The sequence below is a fragment of the Pinus tabuliformis genome, chromosome 3_1 (assembly GCF_031772625.1).
Source record: "Pinus tabuliformis cultivar Carrire ecotype Pingquan chromosome 3_1, CPIR1, whole genome shotgun sequence".
Lineage (NCBI taxonomy): Eukaryota > Viridiplantae > Streptophyta > Pinopsida > Pinales > Pinaceae > Pinus > Pinus tabuliformis.
The window spans coordinates 676,315,954-676,336,228 of NC_142301.1; the positions used below are offsets into that span (position 1 = coordinate 676,315,954).

Sequence of the window (20,275 nt, forward strand, 5' to 3'; positions counted from 1 at the left end):
ATATTGTTCACCATAGCTTGCGTATCTAGTAGGCAAGCTCTTCATGAAGCCTCCTAGTCGCAATTCTGTTATGCAATAGATTCTCTAACTCCCATAGTCTTCAATTGGTGTGGAGGACTACAGGATAATATGAAGAGAGAACTAACCAAAGGTAAATGAGGGAACCTGAAACAATTTGGTTTCGTTTCAACACTGGTTGCAGGTGCCCTTGTTTTGGAACCAGTTCTTAGAGATACCAAATCCTCTCCCCCGAGATCCAAGGCTAGTGCGGTGGAGTTAGATCATGGCCCGAGGAGAATGGGGCCAACATATGCATTTCCCTCCATAGTTTTTCGTTTGGCTATGTCACCAACTACTTGTTGTGGACAATTATTCTTATGTCGACACAAATTTCAGATGGGATCCGGATCTACCTCTGCCACAAAGAGAACAATGGACTGATGCAAGTAAAACTTGTTTTTTGATTTTTTCAAGTTTTATGATTCTTTTGTAAAAGTGTAACTAAGATGTAACTTGTGACAAATGTGCAAATGTTGGACCGGAAATACCACTTGGAATGTCGCCAATATCACGATGAGCAACCCATCAGATAGTAGGCGCTAACTATGAGGAAGGGGAGGACCCCTTGGTAGAGATGGAGCGTAACCTGAACATGATTACTCGAGGGATACCAGAGTATGCTACCATAGATGAGGTGCCACTGTGATGGCAGAGGCACACCATAGGAGTATTAACGAGACTGCGTCAGCTGTTAGGCTGAGTGATCAGAGCAGTGTCATGCTACCATGAGCATCATGTGGGCTAATAGTCTTTCAAGTTACTTTTACACATTTTGTAGGCTTTGAAAACCAAGTGTCTCAGAACACTTTACTTTTTGAGATTTTGATGTAAATGCCCTGACAGACACGATATATATATATATATATATATATATATATATATATATATATCAAGAACATAGTTTGCTAATGCATCTGTTAATGTATTCAAATTGCATGGAATATGTTGATATGTGATAAAATCAAAATTTCTTTCCAGTAATCGAACACGTAGATACATACGCAATATATGTGGATTTCTTACCGAATAATGATTATTTAACTGTAACACAACGAGTTGTGAATCTAACTTGACAATTAAATCTCTAATGCCAAGAGCAACTGCTTTTGACAATAGTTCAATGACTGCACTGTATTCAACAATATTGTTAGTTGTTCGACCGAGGCATATACCTTGTAAGTCAATCAACTCGCCATTAGGGGCAAAGAGTGCCCAAGTTGCGGAAGAAAAATTATGTGTGCTATGACAAGCACCATCAGCAAAACCAAGATAATGACTTGACGACATCTACAAACTAAGTGGAACACAAGGTAAGCAAAAAAACACATGTCTGCAAAGCAAACGAACACACCAAAAATAAAAAATCGCACATTAATGAATTCACACACTAATGTACAAAAAGTCATTACACAAATTTCACGCATAATACTTTTTCAAATACAACCCATTTCAGGGCTGTGACAATGCATTTCCTTCGTAATCAACTAGCTCATAGGTGCCTTTTTGCAAAACACGTTTGACGATATATGTTCCATGCCACATAGGTTTGAACTTTCTAGCGCCTAACTTTTCGTTAGCCTGATCATAAATGAGGACCAGGTCGCCTTCAAAAAAAGTGCGAGGAGAAACGATTTGATCAAAATGAGCTTTGACATGTTTCTTTTGGGCTTTGATTACCAACGTTGCAATGCGATGGGTCTCATCAAGCCTCTCAAGGTAGAGTAGTCGCTCCTCTTCAGGTAAGGTATATGGAAGAAGTTCAACAACTAATTTGAGCAAAGGGATTTCACATTCAATCGGGAGAGTTGCCTCTAAACCATAAACCAACTGGAATGGAGTGAATCCAGTGGTCGTCTTAGCGGAATTTCTGTAAGCCCAAAGAGTTAAGAATAGCATCAGATTCCAATCCTTTTTATGCTTCCCAATGGTGCATTGAAGCATAGTAATCAAAACTTTATTAATTGCTTCGACTTGGCCATTATCTTGTGGATAGTAAGAAGTTGAGCTACCATGACAAAGGCCTAACTGAGCAGTCATCTCTGCCATCATGTAGTGACTAAAATGTGATCCATGGTTAGTTACAATGGCTTGAGGAACACCAAAACGCATTATAACGTGGTTGAAGAGGAATTGAGTAGCAGCGATACCATTAGCATTGTATGTGGGCATCGCCTCAGCCCATTTAGTGAAGTAGTCGACGACGACGATAATATAGCCATGCCCCCTGGTTGAGCAAGGGTTACATGTGTTGAGTCTTGAAAATGTCATTCATTTCCATTACACTTTCACTATTATGTCCATTATATCACCTCCATTTCACCTCCATTTCACTACTATGTCACCACATTCATCCCACTTTCATTATCATTGGGCCACCTTTATGTTTTTCCAATCTTTATTATTTATAAGCCTTTTAAGTGAATTTGTGGTTAAACATTAGAAAATAATGTGCATATGCTTATACCTAACAAATGGGTTGAGATTGTTGACATGTGTAGGTTGAAAGGAGGCTTCTAGAAGTCCCTTATGTGGCACCCCAAGGCCAAATTCGAATTTGAGTGGAAAGAATCATGGGATAATGAGGATATGTGTCACATCTCCTAATTGTATTGTAACTCTAAGAAGACATGTGTCTTATCAATTCCTATTTTGATTAGGACTCTAGAGGTAGAGGGAGAGATTCATGGATTCTCATTAATGAGATGGCTCTCATCTTTTTGTATAAATAGGAGATCTCTCTCCTTCATTTGTTAGTCTTTAGTCCCTAGTTTTTAAGTTTGTAGTTCTTCCTTGATGGCTTTTGAAAGCTTTGGAGAACTTTGTTGTACTTTGTACTTTTGAAGAATTTGAATAAAGCTTTGATGTTCTCAACATGGAAGGAGATGTGAAGTAGATGTCATGGAGCATATTAGAATGTAAGGTAGAGTAGATTTCATTTTGTAAATATTTCTTTGTAGAATGTAAGGTAGAGTAGATTTCATTTTGTCAATTTTGCTTTGATTTCATTATGTTATTTGATTGCTTTCAAGTTTGATAGATTAGATTTTTCATTCATGCAATTTTAATTCATGCAAGTGTGTTCAATTTTGCTTTGATTTCATAAGTGGCAGAGGGCCCCTGCTCACTAAAGCCTTGTACAGTTGTCCTTTAACTCTTGCATTACTTTTTTTTTCCTGTTCATGTATATTAGCTGTACAGTTGTCATTTAAATGTTGCGTTTTATTTCATCATGTATATTAGCTGTACATAACAAGCTGTTTTGATTACTGTTGTTTTACATTAATTTTGTTATGCTTCTGTATATTAGTTGTACATAAATTGCTTTCAAGTTGATTGTAGATTAGTGATGCACATAGCCTTTTAATGACTAATGACATGATAGAATCATCTTGTCCTTCTGCTGAAGCAACAAGGATACTGGGTCTCATAGTCACTAGCTCATTGTTTGGTTATTGCATTTTATTTTGATTGAACTAGCTGTATATTTACACTTTTGTTTAAATACTAATTCCATCAATAACATGTTTTAAGTTCTTTTGAAGTGCTAAGTTTTGGAAGTTACCATTAGGGACATAGGCCTTGTCTTGAAATATTTATCCATACTTGTCCTTTAAAAGTATTCTTAAGACCTTAGAATAGGATTTCCATTTGCATTAAACACTTTAGAAAACCAACAAGAACAAAACCCCAAAAACAACATAAACTATAAAACAACGAAGTAAGAGAAAGGTTAACTAAGCACATATGGTGCACCACACTTCATCAGTTTACGATAGCCGGATTGATAATTTATGTAGAGCAATTTAAGACGTTAAATTGACTAGACAACATGTCATGAAGTCTATGCCCCATTTAGCAAATGGGCCAACAGTAGCTACTGGGTGTAAGGGTGTTGGCAGGGTGCGCTGCTTGTGATTAAAAATCTGACATTCATGGCATTTATGTACATCCAGAATACAATCTTTAAAGATGGAAGGCCAAAAATAACCAGCGTGAAGGATTTTCTGAGAAGTGGCATAGCCACCACCATAGGCACCAGAGTGGCAGTCATTCAAGACCCGTTCAACCTCTTCAAGTGTTAAAAATTTGTGAAGAAAAAAGTCCACACTGACTCGTTACAATGTATCACCAAGAATCTGATAGGGTTGGGACTAATTCTAGATGCAACATCAATCGGATCGAGACAACTCAGATCGGAAGGTTTGGGTTTGAAGATAAATGATAATATCTCCATACCACGAGTCAAGAGTGTTGATGAGAAATAGAGTTTCATCAGGAATATACTCAGTAAAATCAGTAGAAGTGCTTGCAGACGGAAGGGCACATATCAACTCAGCAAAAACAAGTGATTTCTTTGATTTGGCAGCAGTAAACTCCAAATCAAACTCCTGCAGGATAACAATTCATCTAGATTATCCCCCCCCAGTAATTGACAAGTCAATATATAGGTCATGGGGTTACAATTAGAAATCACCGTGGTTTTCTGTAAAAGGATATAATGATGAAATATTTGGACAACATGGACTGTTGCCAAGGCAAGCTTCTTGACATGGGCATATTGAGATTCAGTGTCAAGGAGATTTTAGCTTAAATAATAAACCACATGTTCGTTGCCATCATCGTCATCCTAAACCAACACCATAGCAATGGTACTGTCAGTTGCAGCCAAGTATAGGAAATAATTGCATCGATAATCAGGGGGATGCAGTAAAGGAGCACTGATAAGCGTGTTTTTCAAAGCATCAAAGGATTTTTGGGCAACTTCATCCCAAATGAAAGGGATCCCCTTCTTAAGCAAGTGAGTAAAACCCTTAGCAAGTTCAGTGTAGTTAGGAATGAATCGACGAAGAAAGTTAGCCTTTCCTTGCAGGCTTTGCAATTGAAGCAAAGAGGTAGGGGTGGGGGTAAGTTCACAATAGCCTCAAATTTTAAAGGATCAATTCAGATACCTTCATGGGACACAACAAAACCCAAGAGTCAACCAGATTCAACACAAAAAATGCACTTGTGCGGATTAAGACGGATGTTATAATGTCGACATCGCAGAAAAATGGATCTTAAGTGGTTCGGATGGTCATGACGCTTAGCAGAATGAGTTGGTAAGTCGTCAAGGTAAGGTTGAACAATGTGTCGAATATCATGAAATGCATAAGACATTGCTCTCTGGAAGGTAGTGCCAACATTTTTTAAACTGACTGGAAGCTTCTTATAGGCAAAAGTGCCCCACAGACAGATAAAGGTCATCTTATGTTGATCAACAGGTGAGATGTTAATCGGTTTGTACCCATAAAAACCATCCATAAACAATAAAATATCACTCCCAGCACACTCATCGAGGATCTGATCGATAAAAGGAGTAGGATAATTGTCTTTTGGACATGCACGATTGATGTTGCAGTTTCTCAACACAGACGTGAATCGTGCCTTGCTTTTTAGCAACAGGGACAATGTTAGACACCTAATCTGTTAATGGGATTGGATAGATAAAACCAGCTTTTAAAAGCTTTTCCACTTCTACCTTAATAGCGGCAACCTTCCGAAGATGCAAGGACCAATTCGTTAACAAACAGGCTTTGCACCAGGATAGGTAGGTATTTCATGCACCACTATTGTTGGATCAATGCCAGGGATTTCCTCGTATGACCATGCGAATACATCTCAAAATTATTTGAAAAGTTTAGTGTAAACCCTGATCTCATCGAGAGAACAAGACACCCCAATATGAATGTTCTCAACAATTCCAGGTTTAATGGAAATGTCAAGAGGCATAGTTGCAGTAATGTTTCCCATATTACCCTTAGATAGGATTTCATGCACCAAAATAGGTGTTTGAAGTGGATGCATTGGGAAATGAGAATGAAACGATTCAAGACACAAAGGCATCTTGCTGAGGCTGGGAAGAAATGAAGAACGATGATGGAGATCGTACCAAGGATTTTCATCCAGAGATATAACCTCAACGATACTCTCGTCAGTGTGGAATGTCTCGTTCAAAGGATCTGTAGAAATTTTGAATAATTTAACACATATTCACAGAGATTATCCTGATCATACAATTATAAGCGAAACATGTATAATACATAATCTCCTCTACGTTGATCATCAATTTACAGAAGCAGAAACATTCACAGGCGCACATAGAAGCATCAATCAAACTCATTAACACAGTATGTATCCCGGGGAAAGCATCTCGCTAAAAACCCCAACTATCTGTATATTATATTGATTGAATCATGTAACATTACAAAGTACAATGCTTATCACAAGCAATCCAGTACCAGCTCCACCTGTTACGCACAATACAGCTAAGATCTGATCTCCAAATCTATTCCACTGCTTGCCTGCATCCACTGCTCAATACCTGCTCAAGAACTGATGAGAAATGGCTTCCCAAACTCGTATTTCACCTCAAAATAATCACTCACACTTTGTTGGACGTGAGAAAAGGCTACAATACTAGCCAAATACGTGAGCAAACTCATTGGCATACTCAATCCCTTGATTGTGCAAGATTTGGTGCACAACTATGGTCACAACTGATAGCAATCTGATTCTCTACCACCTGTCCCTGTTGAACTGAACATGCACTGACATGCAATTGCGTTAACTGATGTATTCATTAGTTGCATCATGAGTTAATAATTAGTTTAACAACTTATCATTAGTCTATCTGCAGTTAGACTAACTACAACTAGTTTAACCAAGTCAAACTGAACACAACTCCATCAACTCCACAATCAACTCCACCAAACTCAATTGATTGAGTTCTAACTGAAGTCATGCATGCAACAACTCAACTGACTCATAAGAAAAGCGTATTTCCTTCTGACAGCTGCATGTTCCACCTCTGTAGCTCAAACTGAAGTGCTCCAAGAGAATAAGATCAAGTTTATAGTCCAAATATTATTATGAGACAATAATATTTGACTTTTCTATTTTTGACAGCCAGTCTAAAAATAGACTTTGATCACTCACACTTTCATCAAAAATAGAAGTCCATCTATTTTTCCCAACTTGACCAATCATCCATAAACAACAACCTGCAATCCATAGACATGATCCATATGTCTAAAAATAGACATAGTCTAAAAATAGACATAGTCTAAAAATAGACTTGCGCCAAAAATAGCCTGCGGGCCCACTTAGTGAAGGCGACTCTTTTCACTAAGCTCCATCATCTTGTTGCACTCTCAACAAGCATTTCTTGTTGCACACTTTTCAACAAGAAATTCTTCCTCTCAAACCCGATCCTGTAACTCTGGAATGTTCTCCATGCAACACATCTGGCCGGTCCACTTGCTCTGTCATCAAAGTCTCTGACTGCTATTGCCTCTGTCGACTGAAACTCTGCATCTCTGTGCTCTTCAGTATCTGACTGCTCTAGCCTCTGTCACTTTGATCTCTGACTGCATCCGTGCTGCTGCTGGTTCTATCTCCCAGCATTGCATCCGCACTACAGCTCCCAACTGACCTCCCTGTTGGGATAGAAACACCCTCTGATGCTGAAGCTCTACCTGCTGTTGACAAGTTCTCCCTCTCTGACATCTGCGCTACTGCAACATCTCCATGCATCTCGCACCATTGCACACCTCTCTGTGCCACCTAGCACTGTGCAAAAGACTTGTGCCTCTCACATTGCTGCAGCCTGCTAGCTATGCGCTGTCCTGGGATTCCCTGCATTGTCGCTCTATCTGCCACTCCATCCGCATCTGTCTCTACCCAATCAGTCAGTTCCTGCTACTACACATCTGGGGCTCCCGTAGCAAGGTCTCATCTAAGAGGTTGGGTACCTCAAGGATCCTGCCCCTCCTCCTTGGGATGATCAATCCACATCACCCCACCTTCTACCTGGAGGTATGGCTGCATGCGATCCCTCAGCCCACCTGGCTTGAAGTTTCCCCCTACTGGAGGTCTCTGGATGAGTAGATGTCTCTACTCGATCTCCTCTCAGCTTCCCCTGTTGTGGCTCCTCCACAACCTCCTGAAGCTGCTGCACCAATCGTGGCTCCTCCACAATCGTCTAAGACTTCTTCTGGCTCTGCATGTTGAAAGGTAACATACCTTCCCTCTCAACCACCAAGTCTCCATCAATTGCCTCGCTGCTCAAGGCTTTGCATGCATCTTGAACCTCAAGAGCATACAGGTTCTTGACCCGTGAACCCTCCTCATGACAACGAAAGCATCTCATCTTTGACTTGTCAACCTTCTTCCCATCATTGGAAGAACTGGATTCGGAAAGAGAAACCTTCTTCTTTCCCTTCTTTGCCTTACTCTCTAAGGCATAGTTCTCCTCATCATGCATAGATGAAGAACTGTCTCTGGTGCGCCGTCTAATCTCCTCCTGCATCAAATCCGACCATAGTCGTTCCCAATTTGGCAGTTTCTCCCTTCCATTCACCGAGTCTTGGTAGCTATGCCAGCTCTTAGGAAGGTCAAGGAGTCCTAGACTCACCATCCTCATCCAACAGTCACCCCCACACTTCCCAGTTCATCCCGGCATTGGGTGAACTTCGTGAGATACTGGGGCATACTGTCTCCATTCTCACACTGAATGTTTCTGAGCTTATCTCTTGCTTTGGAATTAAATCCGAATTCCACCACCTCAAAACTCAACCGCTTCCGATCTAAAAATTCGTGAGAACAAAGTATTTCTTGTACAGAGATTGACTGTATGGGCATTCACCGGATACCTCACCTTCCAAAAGAAGGATGAATCCAGAGGCTACCTGACCCGATTACAGACTCTGCCTGAAGAAATAGAATGTAAACACTTCCTGAATAGTAGATCAGATGATCAATCCTCGCTTGATATCCTGTAAAAATCTCTTCTACAAATCAAGCAGCTCCGATACCATGTAGAAATTTTTTCTACAAATCATCTAGCTTTGATACCATGTAGAAATTTTGAATAATTTAACACATATTCACAGAGATTATCCTGATCATACAATTATAAGCAGAACATGTATAATACATAATCTCCTCTGCGTTGATCATCAATTTACAGAAGCAGAAACATTCACAGGCGCACATAGAAGCATCAATCAAACTCATTAACACAGTATGTATCCCGGGGAAAGCATCTCGCTAAAAACCCCAACTATCTGTATATTATATTGATTGAATCATGTAACATTACAAAGTACAATGCTTATCACAAGCAATCCAGTACCAGCTCCACTTGTTACACACAATACAGCTAAGATCTGATCTCCAAATCTATTCCACTGCTTGCCTGCCTCCACTGCTCAATACCTGCTCAAGAACTGATGAGAAATGGCTTCCCAAACTCGTATTTCACCTCAAAATAATCACTCACACTTTTTTGGACGTGAGAAAAGGCTACAATACTGGGCAAATACGTGAGTAAACTCATTGGCATACTTAATCCCTTGATTGTGCAAGATTTGGTGCACAACTATAGTCACAACTGATAGCAATCTGATTCTCTACCACCTGTCCCTGTTGAACTGAACATGCAATGACATGCAACTGAGTTAACTGATGTATTCATTAGTTGCATCATGAGTTAATAATTAGTTTAACAACTCATCATTAGTCTATCTGCAGTTAGACTAACTACAACTAGTTTAACCAAGTCAAACTGAACACAACTCCATCAACTCCACAATCAACTCCACCAAACTCAACTGATTGAGTTCTAATTGAAGTCATGCATGCAACAACTCAACCGACTCATAAGAAAAGCGTATTTCCTTCTGACAGCTGCATATGCCACCTCTGTAGCTCAAACTGAAGTGCTCCAAGAGAATAAGATCAAGTTTATAGTCCAAATATTATTATGAGACAATAATATTTGACTTTTCTATTTTTGACAGCCAGTCGAAAAATAGACTTTGATCACTCACACTGTGATCACTCACACTTTCATCAAAAATAGAAGTCCATCTATTTTTCCCAACTTGACCAATCATCCATAAACAACAACCTGCAATCCATAGACATGATCCATATGTCTAAAAATAGACTTGCGCCAAAAATAGCCTGCGGGCCCACTTAGTGAAGGCGACTCTTTTCACTAAGCTCCATCATCTTGTTGCACTCTCAACAAGAATTTCTTGTTGCACACTTTTCAACAGGATCTGGAGAATCCCATGAACCAAGACAAGGAGATGGCACATAAGTATCTAGGTTCATACTAAAAAAATCATGACTTTTTGAAGCGGTCGTTGAAGCCAAGACAATTTCTTGATAGTCTTTCTCTAATGGACTTAACGACATAGAATCACCAAATGAATCAATTTGATCTAGAGTAGGAATAATCCAAGGATCTATAGAAACCGAGATCATATTGATTGAAGTGACATTTGAAGGTGGGAGAGTAAAAGTACCCATTAAAGCAGAATCTTTGAAAATACCTGCCCCACACTCTCATAAGGAATTTCGGTATTTCCCACATATGGGACATTTCCATTCGATGAAACGGAAGAGAAAAAAGATGGTTGGTCGATGGTGAAAATTTTTCCTTCGTGAGGAAAACAAAGCACCCAGAACAAAGAAGAAACCACACAAAACATAGCGTGGGTCAAACTTTGCCGAGAAGAAGGTTGTAATTGAGATTCACATCTACAACTTCCACTTCTAGCTCAACGATCTTTCCTGCTAACGTGATTGACAAGTTTGTCGGAATACCATATGGATGGAGCCTTTGTCATCAAAGGCCTCCAAAGTGTTTGGGGACTGATTGAGAGGAGGAGATCCAATGGCCTTCCAGCACGAAACAAACATGATGCAGGTGGAAGCACCTTCATCAATAATAGTCCGATGAATTGTATTTCCTTTAATGATAACTTGAATCAGAAAAGAAATTTGATGAGGAAGACGAGGAACGTGGTTTTTAAGATCAAAGGTAATTAAACTCAAATCGGCAGGATCAATAGTGCCTATAACAGACAATAATGATTCAGTTGCGTTGGACATGATTGGAGAACTTTCAAAGTAGACATTGCCGAAGGTGCTTGAGCTAAATCTTCAACAATATTATAATGATGTGCAGCTCTAGCATTCAGATTATAAGATGATTTCTGAAGTACACCCTTGGGAGGTGGTCAGATTACGGACTCATTGTTAGGATGCTTGATATGGAGCGGACCAAAAATGGGTGTAATATAAGTAGAAGGTATATTAGTGACTTCTTTCTCACCATCTGCTTTTGCAGATTTTGATAGTCCTTTGTTCGAGTAGCAATTGAAATAGGCGATGAACCTTGCATCATGAAAACTTGGGAACCAGAGGAGGCCGAGGATTGCGATTGGTCTACCAATTGCGTTTGCTAAGATGGAAAAGGTTCTTTCGAAATAGTCGGAGTTCTTTTCAATAAGAAGTTAACTTCAATATGTCAGGACAATCCTTGGTATAATGGTATTCCTCACAGATGAGGCAAGGATATTTCGTCTTTTGTTTAGAAGCATCATAAACAGATGATTTGGGTGGATCCTATTTCAGGGTATCAGTTTTGGCTTTACCTTTACCCTTTTTCTTACCTTTTGAGGCCTTATCTGTTGTGGTAGACTGAACAACATGTACCTCGAAGGTTTTACCAGGATTTGACGAATTTTTTAAAGGATTATTGGAACCAGTGTTTGAAACAAATTTTTTCTTCGAAGAAGTCTTAGTGGAAGTCTAAGACACTGAACCAATTACACCATCAACAAGTGGTACATCAGGAGACTTTGAGGCTGCTGAATCCGAAGATGGTCTTGGAGCATCAGGCAACATCTCATATAACGTGCCAAATTGGGAATAGACTAAGTCTAGATACTGAGCATGTGAAATAGCTTGGTCCTCAGTAACACATCCACCCATTTCTATATCTGCAACAATTTTGTTTACAAATGATTTCGTGAACCATTCGGTTAACAACTCATCAGGAATCTCGAATTTGATGAGGCGACGTCGATGTCTCCATTCATGGATATGATCAGAAATGTGGGTCACAGTATCTTGCTTCAGGGATGTGAGCAAATGAGTGCTAGTTTCATATCGAACCGAAAATTGGAAGTGGGTGAGGAAGGCCATAGCTAAAGAGTTAAATTCAACATAGGTAGCTCGAGGCAACTTGATATACCATTTTGCGGAAGCACCTATTAAGGTTCTCTGAAAGAGGCGGAGACGGATAGAATCGTCAACATATGAATTTGAAGAGCACCATAAGTGATATGTCATCACATGGGCTTGCAGGTCCTCTTTAGACTTTCCTTCGAACTTAGGGAAATCTCTTGGAATTTTAGTTAGAACTAGAGGCTAGTAAGGCGAATGAAAGATAGGATCATTTGTGAGCCTCGAGACATCAAGCGGTTCCAACATAGAAAAAAATGGTAATTTCGGATTGAATGGTATGTAGGGCCTTTGAGGAGCCCCAAACTGCAGGTTCCAACCTTTCTAGTAAGGATTATTCCCTCATAATGGAGGATTTTGACCATACGGGATTTGATTTTTCCCCCACTAAGGGTTACCTTGACCATAAGGTGGATTTTGTCCAAGGTAGGTTTGATATTGACCTACCATAGGCTGTTGATAAGCAATATACATGACATATAGATTGTAAGGTTGTTGGGCCTTTTGACCGTGGACCTAAAGAGATTGACCCTGTTGCTGTAGGGGTTGACCTTGTGCTTGCAAGGGCTGACCTTATTGATATACATATTGAGCTTCCTGCAGAGGTTGACCTTCCTATTGCAAAGGCTAATTTTGTTGTTGTAAACGTTGACCTTGTTGCTGCAAACGTTGGCCTTGCGAATACAAGGGTTGAGTAGGTTGTTGAACAAACTGAGTTTGTTGGTACAAAGGCTGCTGATACGGATACAAAGGTTGTCCCTGATGTTGCAAAGGTTGCCCTTGCTGCTGTAACAGTTTCCCTTGCTGCTACAAGGGTTGTTGGACAGTTCCTTGGGATATACCTTGAGGGTATTGGTAATTTCTGAATTGAATCTGACCATATCCACCAGGAATAATGGATTGACCAAGCTGGACATAAGCTCCTGCTTGTGGAGTGTAAGGTGGATTGACCAAGGCTTGTGAACCATAAGGGACATAAGCATGTTGGAGTGGAATCTAAGTCGTATAAGGTTGTTGATACTGGATATTACCCAACCCGGATGGACCAACAGGGTTAGGAATACCACCAGAATAAGGTTGATTGACTCCAACCATGTGAGTTTGTAATCCACTCACATTGGTTTCACCTGACACAAGAGGAATGTTCAGATTTCCCCCCCTAGGCAGTGGCACATTCTATCCACTTGACGGAGGGGTGGAAGAACTAACTGAAACCTGACCTGAAATAGTTGGTTGTACCAGAATGGATGGTTGAAATGATGGTACAGGTTGTGATGGAATCGTAGGTTGAACGGGAACTGACGTGACAACAGTTTGTATAGAAATTTGAGAGGTCGTGTTTGGAAAAAATAGACCAGAAGTAGGCATGAAATTGGAAGACCAAATGGGATTTTGATACAAAGATGAATCACTAGGATTTCTTGAAACTAATTGGGCTAGGGTTTTATAACCAGGTGGAAACATGGGCCCACTGGTTTCAGGAAGTGTGTAAGATGGGACTCTTCCTGTAAAAGGAAAGCCTTCTGGAGGAAATCCATACCATTTTTCATCATCGACATGAGGAGTATGAGTAGCAGAAACTTATGAATGACTTGGAGAATAGGTTGGGATCTCACCTTCTAAATCCATGGGTGGAAACAATTGGTGAGGAGGAATCCAAGATGTACAAGGAGATAACTCCGAAGGAACACCATACCGGTCATAAGGATTGTAAGGACGCTAAGGAGATATCACAACAAGATCCAATAATGGATTCGACGGATATAAGACAAACCTCTATGGACCCTCAGGGGGTTCTGGATCAAATTCTTGGGGTGATAAGGAATATGACGGTGGTGGATGAGAAGAAAGGGGTTGAATGCTTGGGACAATCCCAAGTTCAAAACCTTGAGCTTCAAGCAACTAAGGAAGTTTTGGGTGAACTCCTTGCGAACACCTTTCAGTATCAGACAACGAAGGGGAACTTTGGGGTGAACTCAATGGTTCAGCCACGATGAATTTCTCTCAAGAGAAGAAAAGGAAAGGAGATTCATTGAGGGTTGATTAAAAATAAAATTTACAATGATTTACTCAAGATTGGGCCAAGAAGCAACTGCATGGGTTCAACATGTTATCGTGGGCAATTATTTTTAGAAACAAAAACTTTGCCTTTTCATGTTTTAAGAGTCGAGAAAAGGATGAAAAGGTGACTCTAGTCACTTTCATTGGTTTAGCGAGCTTGAAAGGACAAGTGCTCGATGATCTTTTCAAATTTAAGGAGTCAGAAAAGATCGAAATGACTACTCAGGTAACTCTAGGAAAAAAAGAGTACCAAGTAACCGTGAACTGCAATATACACCTTAGCAAATAAATTTACCAAGGACTTGATGTACATGCAGGAAATCTCCACAAATGTTGTGTTCGGTGTATCACGTTTACAGGGCGGCAGGCTCGTCTTCCTATGGATAAAGTTTTGCAACCTATGAGGGTCTCCCTTTATATACTCGACAGTACGGGAGCACAAGTCTGTGCTAGCACTGTCTAATGCAAGAGTATTGTGAACAACAACTACTAAGTTTTATAGATGTCAGAACACGTCTCTAGCCTAGACCACTAAGTATGAACATTAATGTTTCAAATTCTCCTTAGATTCTTTGGTAAATTTTAAGTTTATCTTTGAATTAAGTTTCATTTTTGAGGTCTCAACAATGTCACCTACTCCTAGAATGCCACTAATTGATGAAAATGAAACTTTTCATTCGATGAAGGCTATTCTAACAAAGGAAGAGAAACAACTAATCAATGCATCAAACAATCCAAAAGCATCAATACAAACTTTTCAATGCAATAAAATGAAATGCAATGCCATAAAGATGAAAATATTTTTCTTTTCATTAAAGATGCAATCAAAACAAATTAGTGCAAAAGAGCAAAAGAAAATGCAAACAATTCACTAATCATGAAAATCTCTTTCACTTTCTGATTTGAATGCAATAAATGTTTTGAAAATACTTCAATGATATACACTTTCACTTTTTGAAACACAAGAATAACAACAAGCACTTCCTTTCAATTTAATAAAAACAAACAATTTTGTAATATATTGCTTGCCAACGAAACTAAAGTGACTTTCAAAGCATCTACTCGATTTGATACTAATGAAAATAATTTTATACCAAAGAACCAAAAGTGACTTGCAAAAGATGTCCAGATGCAAAAGAACTCTTTGAACAAAGGTAATTGATCTCTGAAGAGCAGACCAATAAGTGAATGAAGGGTGACCTAGAAACCCTAGGAACCCTAGAAAGAAAATCAAGCTCCAAACACACTTAAACCAAATCAAGAGGTAATTGCAGCAAAAAAAAACATGTCAAGCAAGACAATGACACTGTAATCACACTGACAAGCCACTGCTAGAAGGCAAAAACTGAGTAAAGAAGAAAAACCCTAATTTTCTTAAACTTCTGGGATCATCATACTTTCCATATCCAAAATGGCGATAATTCCGACTGTAATTAAAAAATCTGTGATGTCATCGCGACCATCAGAGAGAAAACTGTGATGGTCAAGAAAGATGAGATAAAACCAGAAAATCTCCAAGATCAACAAAAATAAAGAACCTTCAAGCAATCACCAGTAAGGGAAAAAATTTACAGACAAACAAACAAGCCTAAAAACGAACGGTTGGTCAAACTCAACACAAAAGCAGGATGAAGGATTGAATGGAAAGGATCATAACTTCCCCAACGGAGTCGTCATTTTGTTGGCTAGGTAAATCCTCTCTGCAGACATAGACGATCCCTTTAACCCAATGAGTGGGTCTAGCAACCTAAGTGACAATCTACCAGACACTTTCCTAGGTTACAATTGAAAAGAGAGACGAAGAAGATGACCTACCTCGTTCTAATGCTATCAAGTCGTCCTTTGTTTAAGATCTCGAATCGCTTGCGTCACAGGCTTGTTTCTACTGCTCACAACGTTTATGCACCTGCATAAGAGATCAAGACACAACCAAGCATGCAAATACAAACAACATATTCAAAGGAAACCTACTTAACTGATCAAAGAATGTTAAGATAAATGATACATGAGCGTACACATCAATGGAAAATGAATCAACAATTGTATATTAATAGAAAATAAGGGGAAGCATACAACCAAGCCTTGATGTTGATAGGCTCTCCTTCAAATGAATATCCAAGTCCAAGCTAAGCTCTCCAAGCACTCCTTCTCCAAGCCAAATGAGTAGCATATAGGCACAATCTTACCATAAGGGTGCAAATAGACATAGACCAACCATTTGGGAATGGGAGAGGATGAATATATAGGTTGGGAAAGGGAGTTAGGATCTCTCCAAAGATAGGAGTAGGCCCTTATCTCAAGGAGGTAGCTCATAGGGATAGGAACAAGAGGCTAAGTTGGGAGAATTTGACCTCATCTATGTCGAACAACCTTTAGCTCGCCGCTCTAGAAGATTCTAGATCACTAAACTTCTCATCCTATTTGGGAAAATTGCCTTTTTGGGATCATCACGAGTCAAGTACAGTGCAACAAGCGAGATTCTAGATCACTAAACTTCTCATCCTATTTGGGAAAATTGCCTTTTTGGGATCATCACGAGTCAAGTACAGTGCAACAAGCGATCATCGTTGTTTTTAGTCTCATAAGGGTGATGACTCTCAAATTAAGGTTTTAGAGTTATTTCTTTTAGGGGAAGCTCAAGGCATTTTCCAATCAAATTCTTAGGAAAGATCTAAACTGCATATATGAATAAGTACACTGCATGATGGTCATGTTTCAGACACTTCAGAGTATGTCATGGGAAAGTGTAAGAGGTGTGACAAAACACTATCTAACAATAGTCGACGCCCACCATTTAAATGTTGTTACTTTTAATGCAGTAATATACATATATATATATAAATAAGTATTTTTAAATTTATTATATTATTTTTATTTATAAAGCGTTCATATGCTAGAGTCTCATTACCAAATTTCATTTATCATTTACCCATTAAAAAATGTTACAATTATTATTAACTTTTTATTAAATCAATAAATTTCATTTTGTCATATTTTATCTCCATTTTCAAATTTTACTGAATATCATTTCCATTTATTCATATTTCAATAATGTCACGTCTATGTCAAAGCGGGACTATAGTAATCCATTCACCCTTTGACTACTATTAATACACCTTTGACCTATCCAATATATAACGCTTAACTTTGAAAATTCACTAATATAAGAAAAAATATTGTTTAAAATTTTGATTACATTTTTATTTAAAATTATCGTTTAAATTTACTACTAGCATTTGCACCACATGTTGCAAAAGAAACGTCGTAAGGCAATGATATGAAAAACAATAGCATAGAAGAGAGAAGTCAAAATTTTATGCAAATGACATAAGAAACAACAGCATAGAAGAAAGAAGTCAAAATTTTATGCAATTTTGTTTCTTTACCGGTGTTTATTTTTTATCATCAACAAATGGCCAATTCGAGGCAATGCTAATCTACATTTTTGACAAAGAAAAATCAATAAAAGTCAAAAACAATTATGGATCTAGAATTGAATCTCAACACAGAGGTGTGCCTTACTGTCTAGCATGTATGAGCGGATATCACAATGAGACTTTTCAGAACATTATATACCTTAGTGTCAGACAAGGGATGAACAAAAAGGAATCCCAGATAAAATGGAGACTTCTGGCTTATTTTAAGTTTGATACATTATAAGTGCTACATGCTTTTTCCAACCCTAGCATTGCTTCTGATCCTAAAAGAATTCCACAATGTTCTGATTTTTATTGAGCGCTGAGAAAGTGTTAAAACATGTGTACCAACTCATAACGTTAAAGAGGAGTATACTATAAATATAAGATTTATCCCACGTGTCTATCTAGTCCTGTCAGCAAATCTAAAATAACTGATCTTACCATTGGTTTAGGAGCCTATAATACAATTGGATGGATATAAACTCAATTACATCTTAGAAATCATGGGAAGACAATCATATGGATGGAAATGATAAACATACATAAAGTTGAGAAAAGTGAATGCATCATTGCTTGTGTGCAGCATAAGGACACCCACAGGGAGATATATTTTGAATAACATCACTCCTTGGAAAAATCAAAGAGAGTGTATGCAAATTGTCACACAGAATAAGCCATGACGTTGTCGAGAATAACATGCTGTTAAAATTTAAGTACCTTATTCTTCAAATGATCAAAGTATTATCCAAACTTATATTGTTCTAGAATCTATTAGTTCCAACGATGTTTAAATTATTCTTCATTGTGGTTGTCTTTTTATTTCTGGTGTTAATAATAGTTTGTATCTTATACCAGGAAGGTCAGACTTTTATAACTTTCTAGGTCCGGTTTTTATTTCAAGCCTTTTAAAAGTCTTTTGGTTAGTTTAAAAAGTATGCTGTAATGTTGTCGTAGAGTCCTCTATTACCAGAAAGCTGACCGATAGACTGGTTTTTGCTTTTGTTCACCAAATCGCTCTGCACTTACACTCAGCCTGTATAAGAAGTTGCATGTTTTTTTTAATATTAAGAACATATTGAGAACTTGAATGATATCTACTTAAAACTTGAGAGTCAATATTATGTTTGGTGGTTCAATAAATCCCTGTAATTTTCATTCAACCAATTTTCGTGATTTAAAAAAAAAACAACAACAAATACAGACACCCAAACCTTTAGAGTTCATAACATTTTTCCAAAAGTTTTATCCCATGCTTCAAACATAACTGCGGGAGGATTCACCCAATCACAAAACAGTGCTGCGTTGAAACTTTCCCGGTAACAAAACAACTTTCCTCTACACCAGGTACAAAATTATTCTGCCATTTTGGTCATCAATGTCGATCAAAATAGTGCAGTAAAAATTGCAGACAAGTACAAATAACATTTTCCTCCAATGAAAAGCAAGTGGCTCCTTCATAGCAGATTGAAATTGCAATACTCCAAAGATAGATGAAACAGTGATAGAAGAAAACAATGTGGCTCATGGATTTTTGGGTTGCAACTGTCTGAGAATTTTTAGTCCCATTGCTTCCCGTTGAATTCTTCACCATCATCAGGGAACAACAACAATGTAGAAGAAAATCACGCATTAGAAGATTGCATAGTAACCAACCTTTGTTTTTGGATTAATTGATTGTATCTGGCAGCCATTCGTCTCCCTGTATAAAGTTTCCAACAGTATACATTCCTACATTTCTCTCAGGTATCTGATTAGACCATGGCGTTCTTCCAGAAACCTTAGCCCCCGGCCCATAATTCTAGTATTCCCCATAGTAAAGCGTGTTAAGAGCAAAGTCCTCTATCCACGACATCCATCCCTCAGGGCTAATGGCCTCTCCCAAATATGAATTTATGCAGATTGCTCTGGAGTACATCTTCCATGGCCGACCCAAATAGCCTTTGTAAATTTTTGGGTTGGCATAGTAAGCCCTCATATATTCTTCAGTTCCATTGATAGTGCAGTTATGGAAAACAAATCCTGTGGGCTCGGTTGGATCTGTTCGACCCTGTGCAGTGACAGGATCTGATGATCCTTTGTCCGAGTTTATTTGACGAGGACGCAGCAGAATGAGACAGTTTTCAAAGATGGCTGCCGAGTCTCCAAATATGAAGTCAACAGTGCCTTCTATTCTGCAGTTTCTATAGAACTGACGAAGAATATGAGTGTACAATGTATCCTGGTGGCCAAGAAAGGCACAGTTGTAGAAGGCAGAGTGATCACTATCTACTCTTAGGGCTACCGCTTGTTGACTACCTGGCCCTGCTGCATTTTCGAATGTTATATCCCGTGCTAAGAAGCCATCAGCATTTACAGCTGAAATTGTGAAAACAAATAAATTAGCAATCCTCAACATCTAAAACAAGATTTAGTGGGATCGAGGAATATGGATTGATTGAATTTTCCTTTGATAAGAGTTCAAAACCAAAGAACGATGGTAATTGTAAGTATTAAATTCCGTCTTTGTTTAGAAATAACATACACATATTTATCTAGTTATCAGAATAAACAGAGGATCCGATTTTAGCATATGCCCATTGAAATTTCTCAAACTTACAAACCCCAATGCATGTTGAAAGACATTACACCTATCATATGAAAGGGTTCCAAATATCTTA

The 20,275-nt window shown here is 38.6% G+C and overlaps 1 pseudogene; it reads right to left on the reverse strand.

Moving 5' to 3' along the window:
- Nucleotides 1-19,416: 19,416 nt before the first annotated feature.
- LOC149188913 (putative pectinesterase/pectinesterase inhibitor 51 pseudogene) lies at nt 19,417-20,013 on the reverse strand (annotated as a pseudogene).
- Between the last annotated feature and the right edge of the window lie 262 nt (nt 20,014-20,275).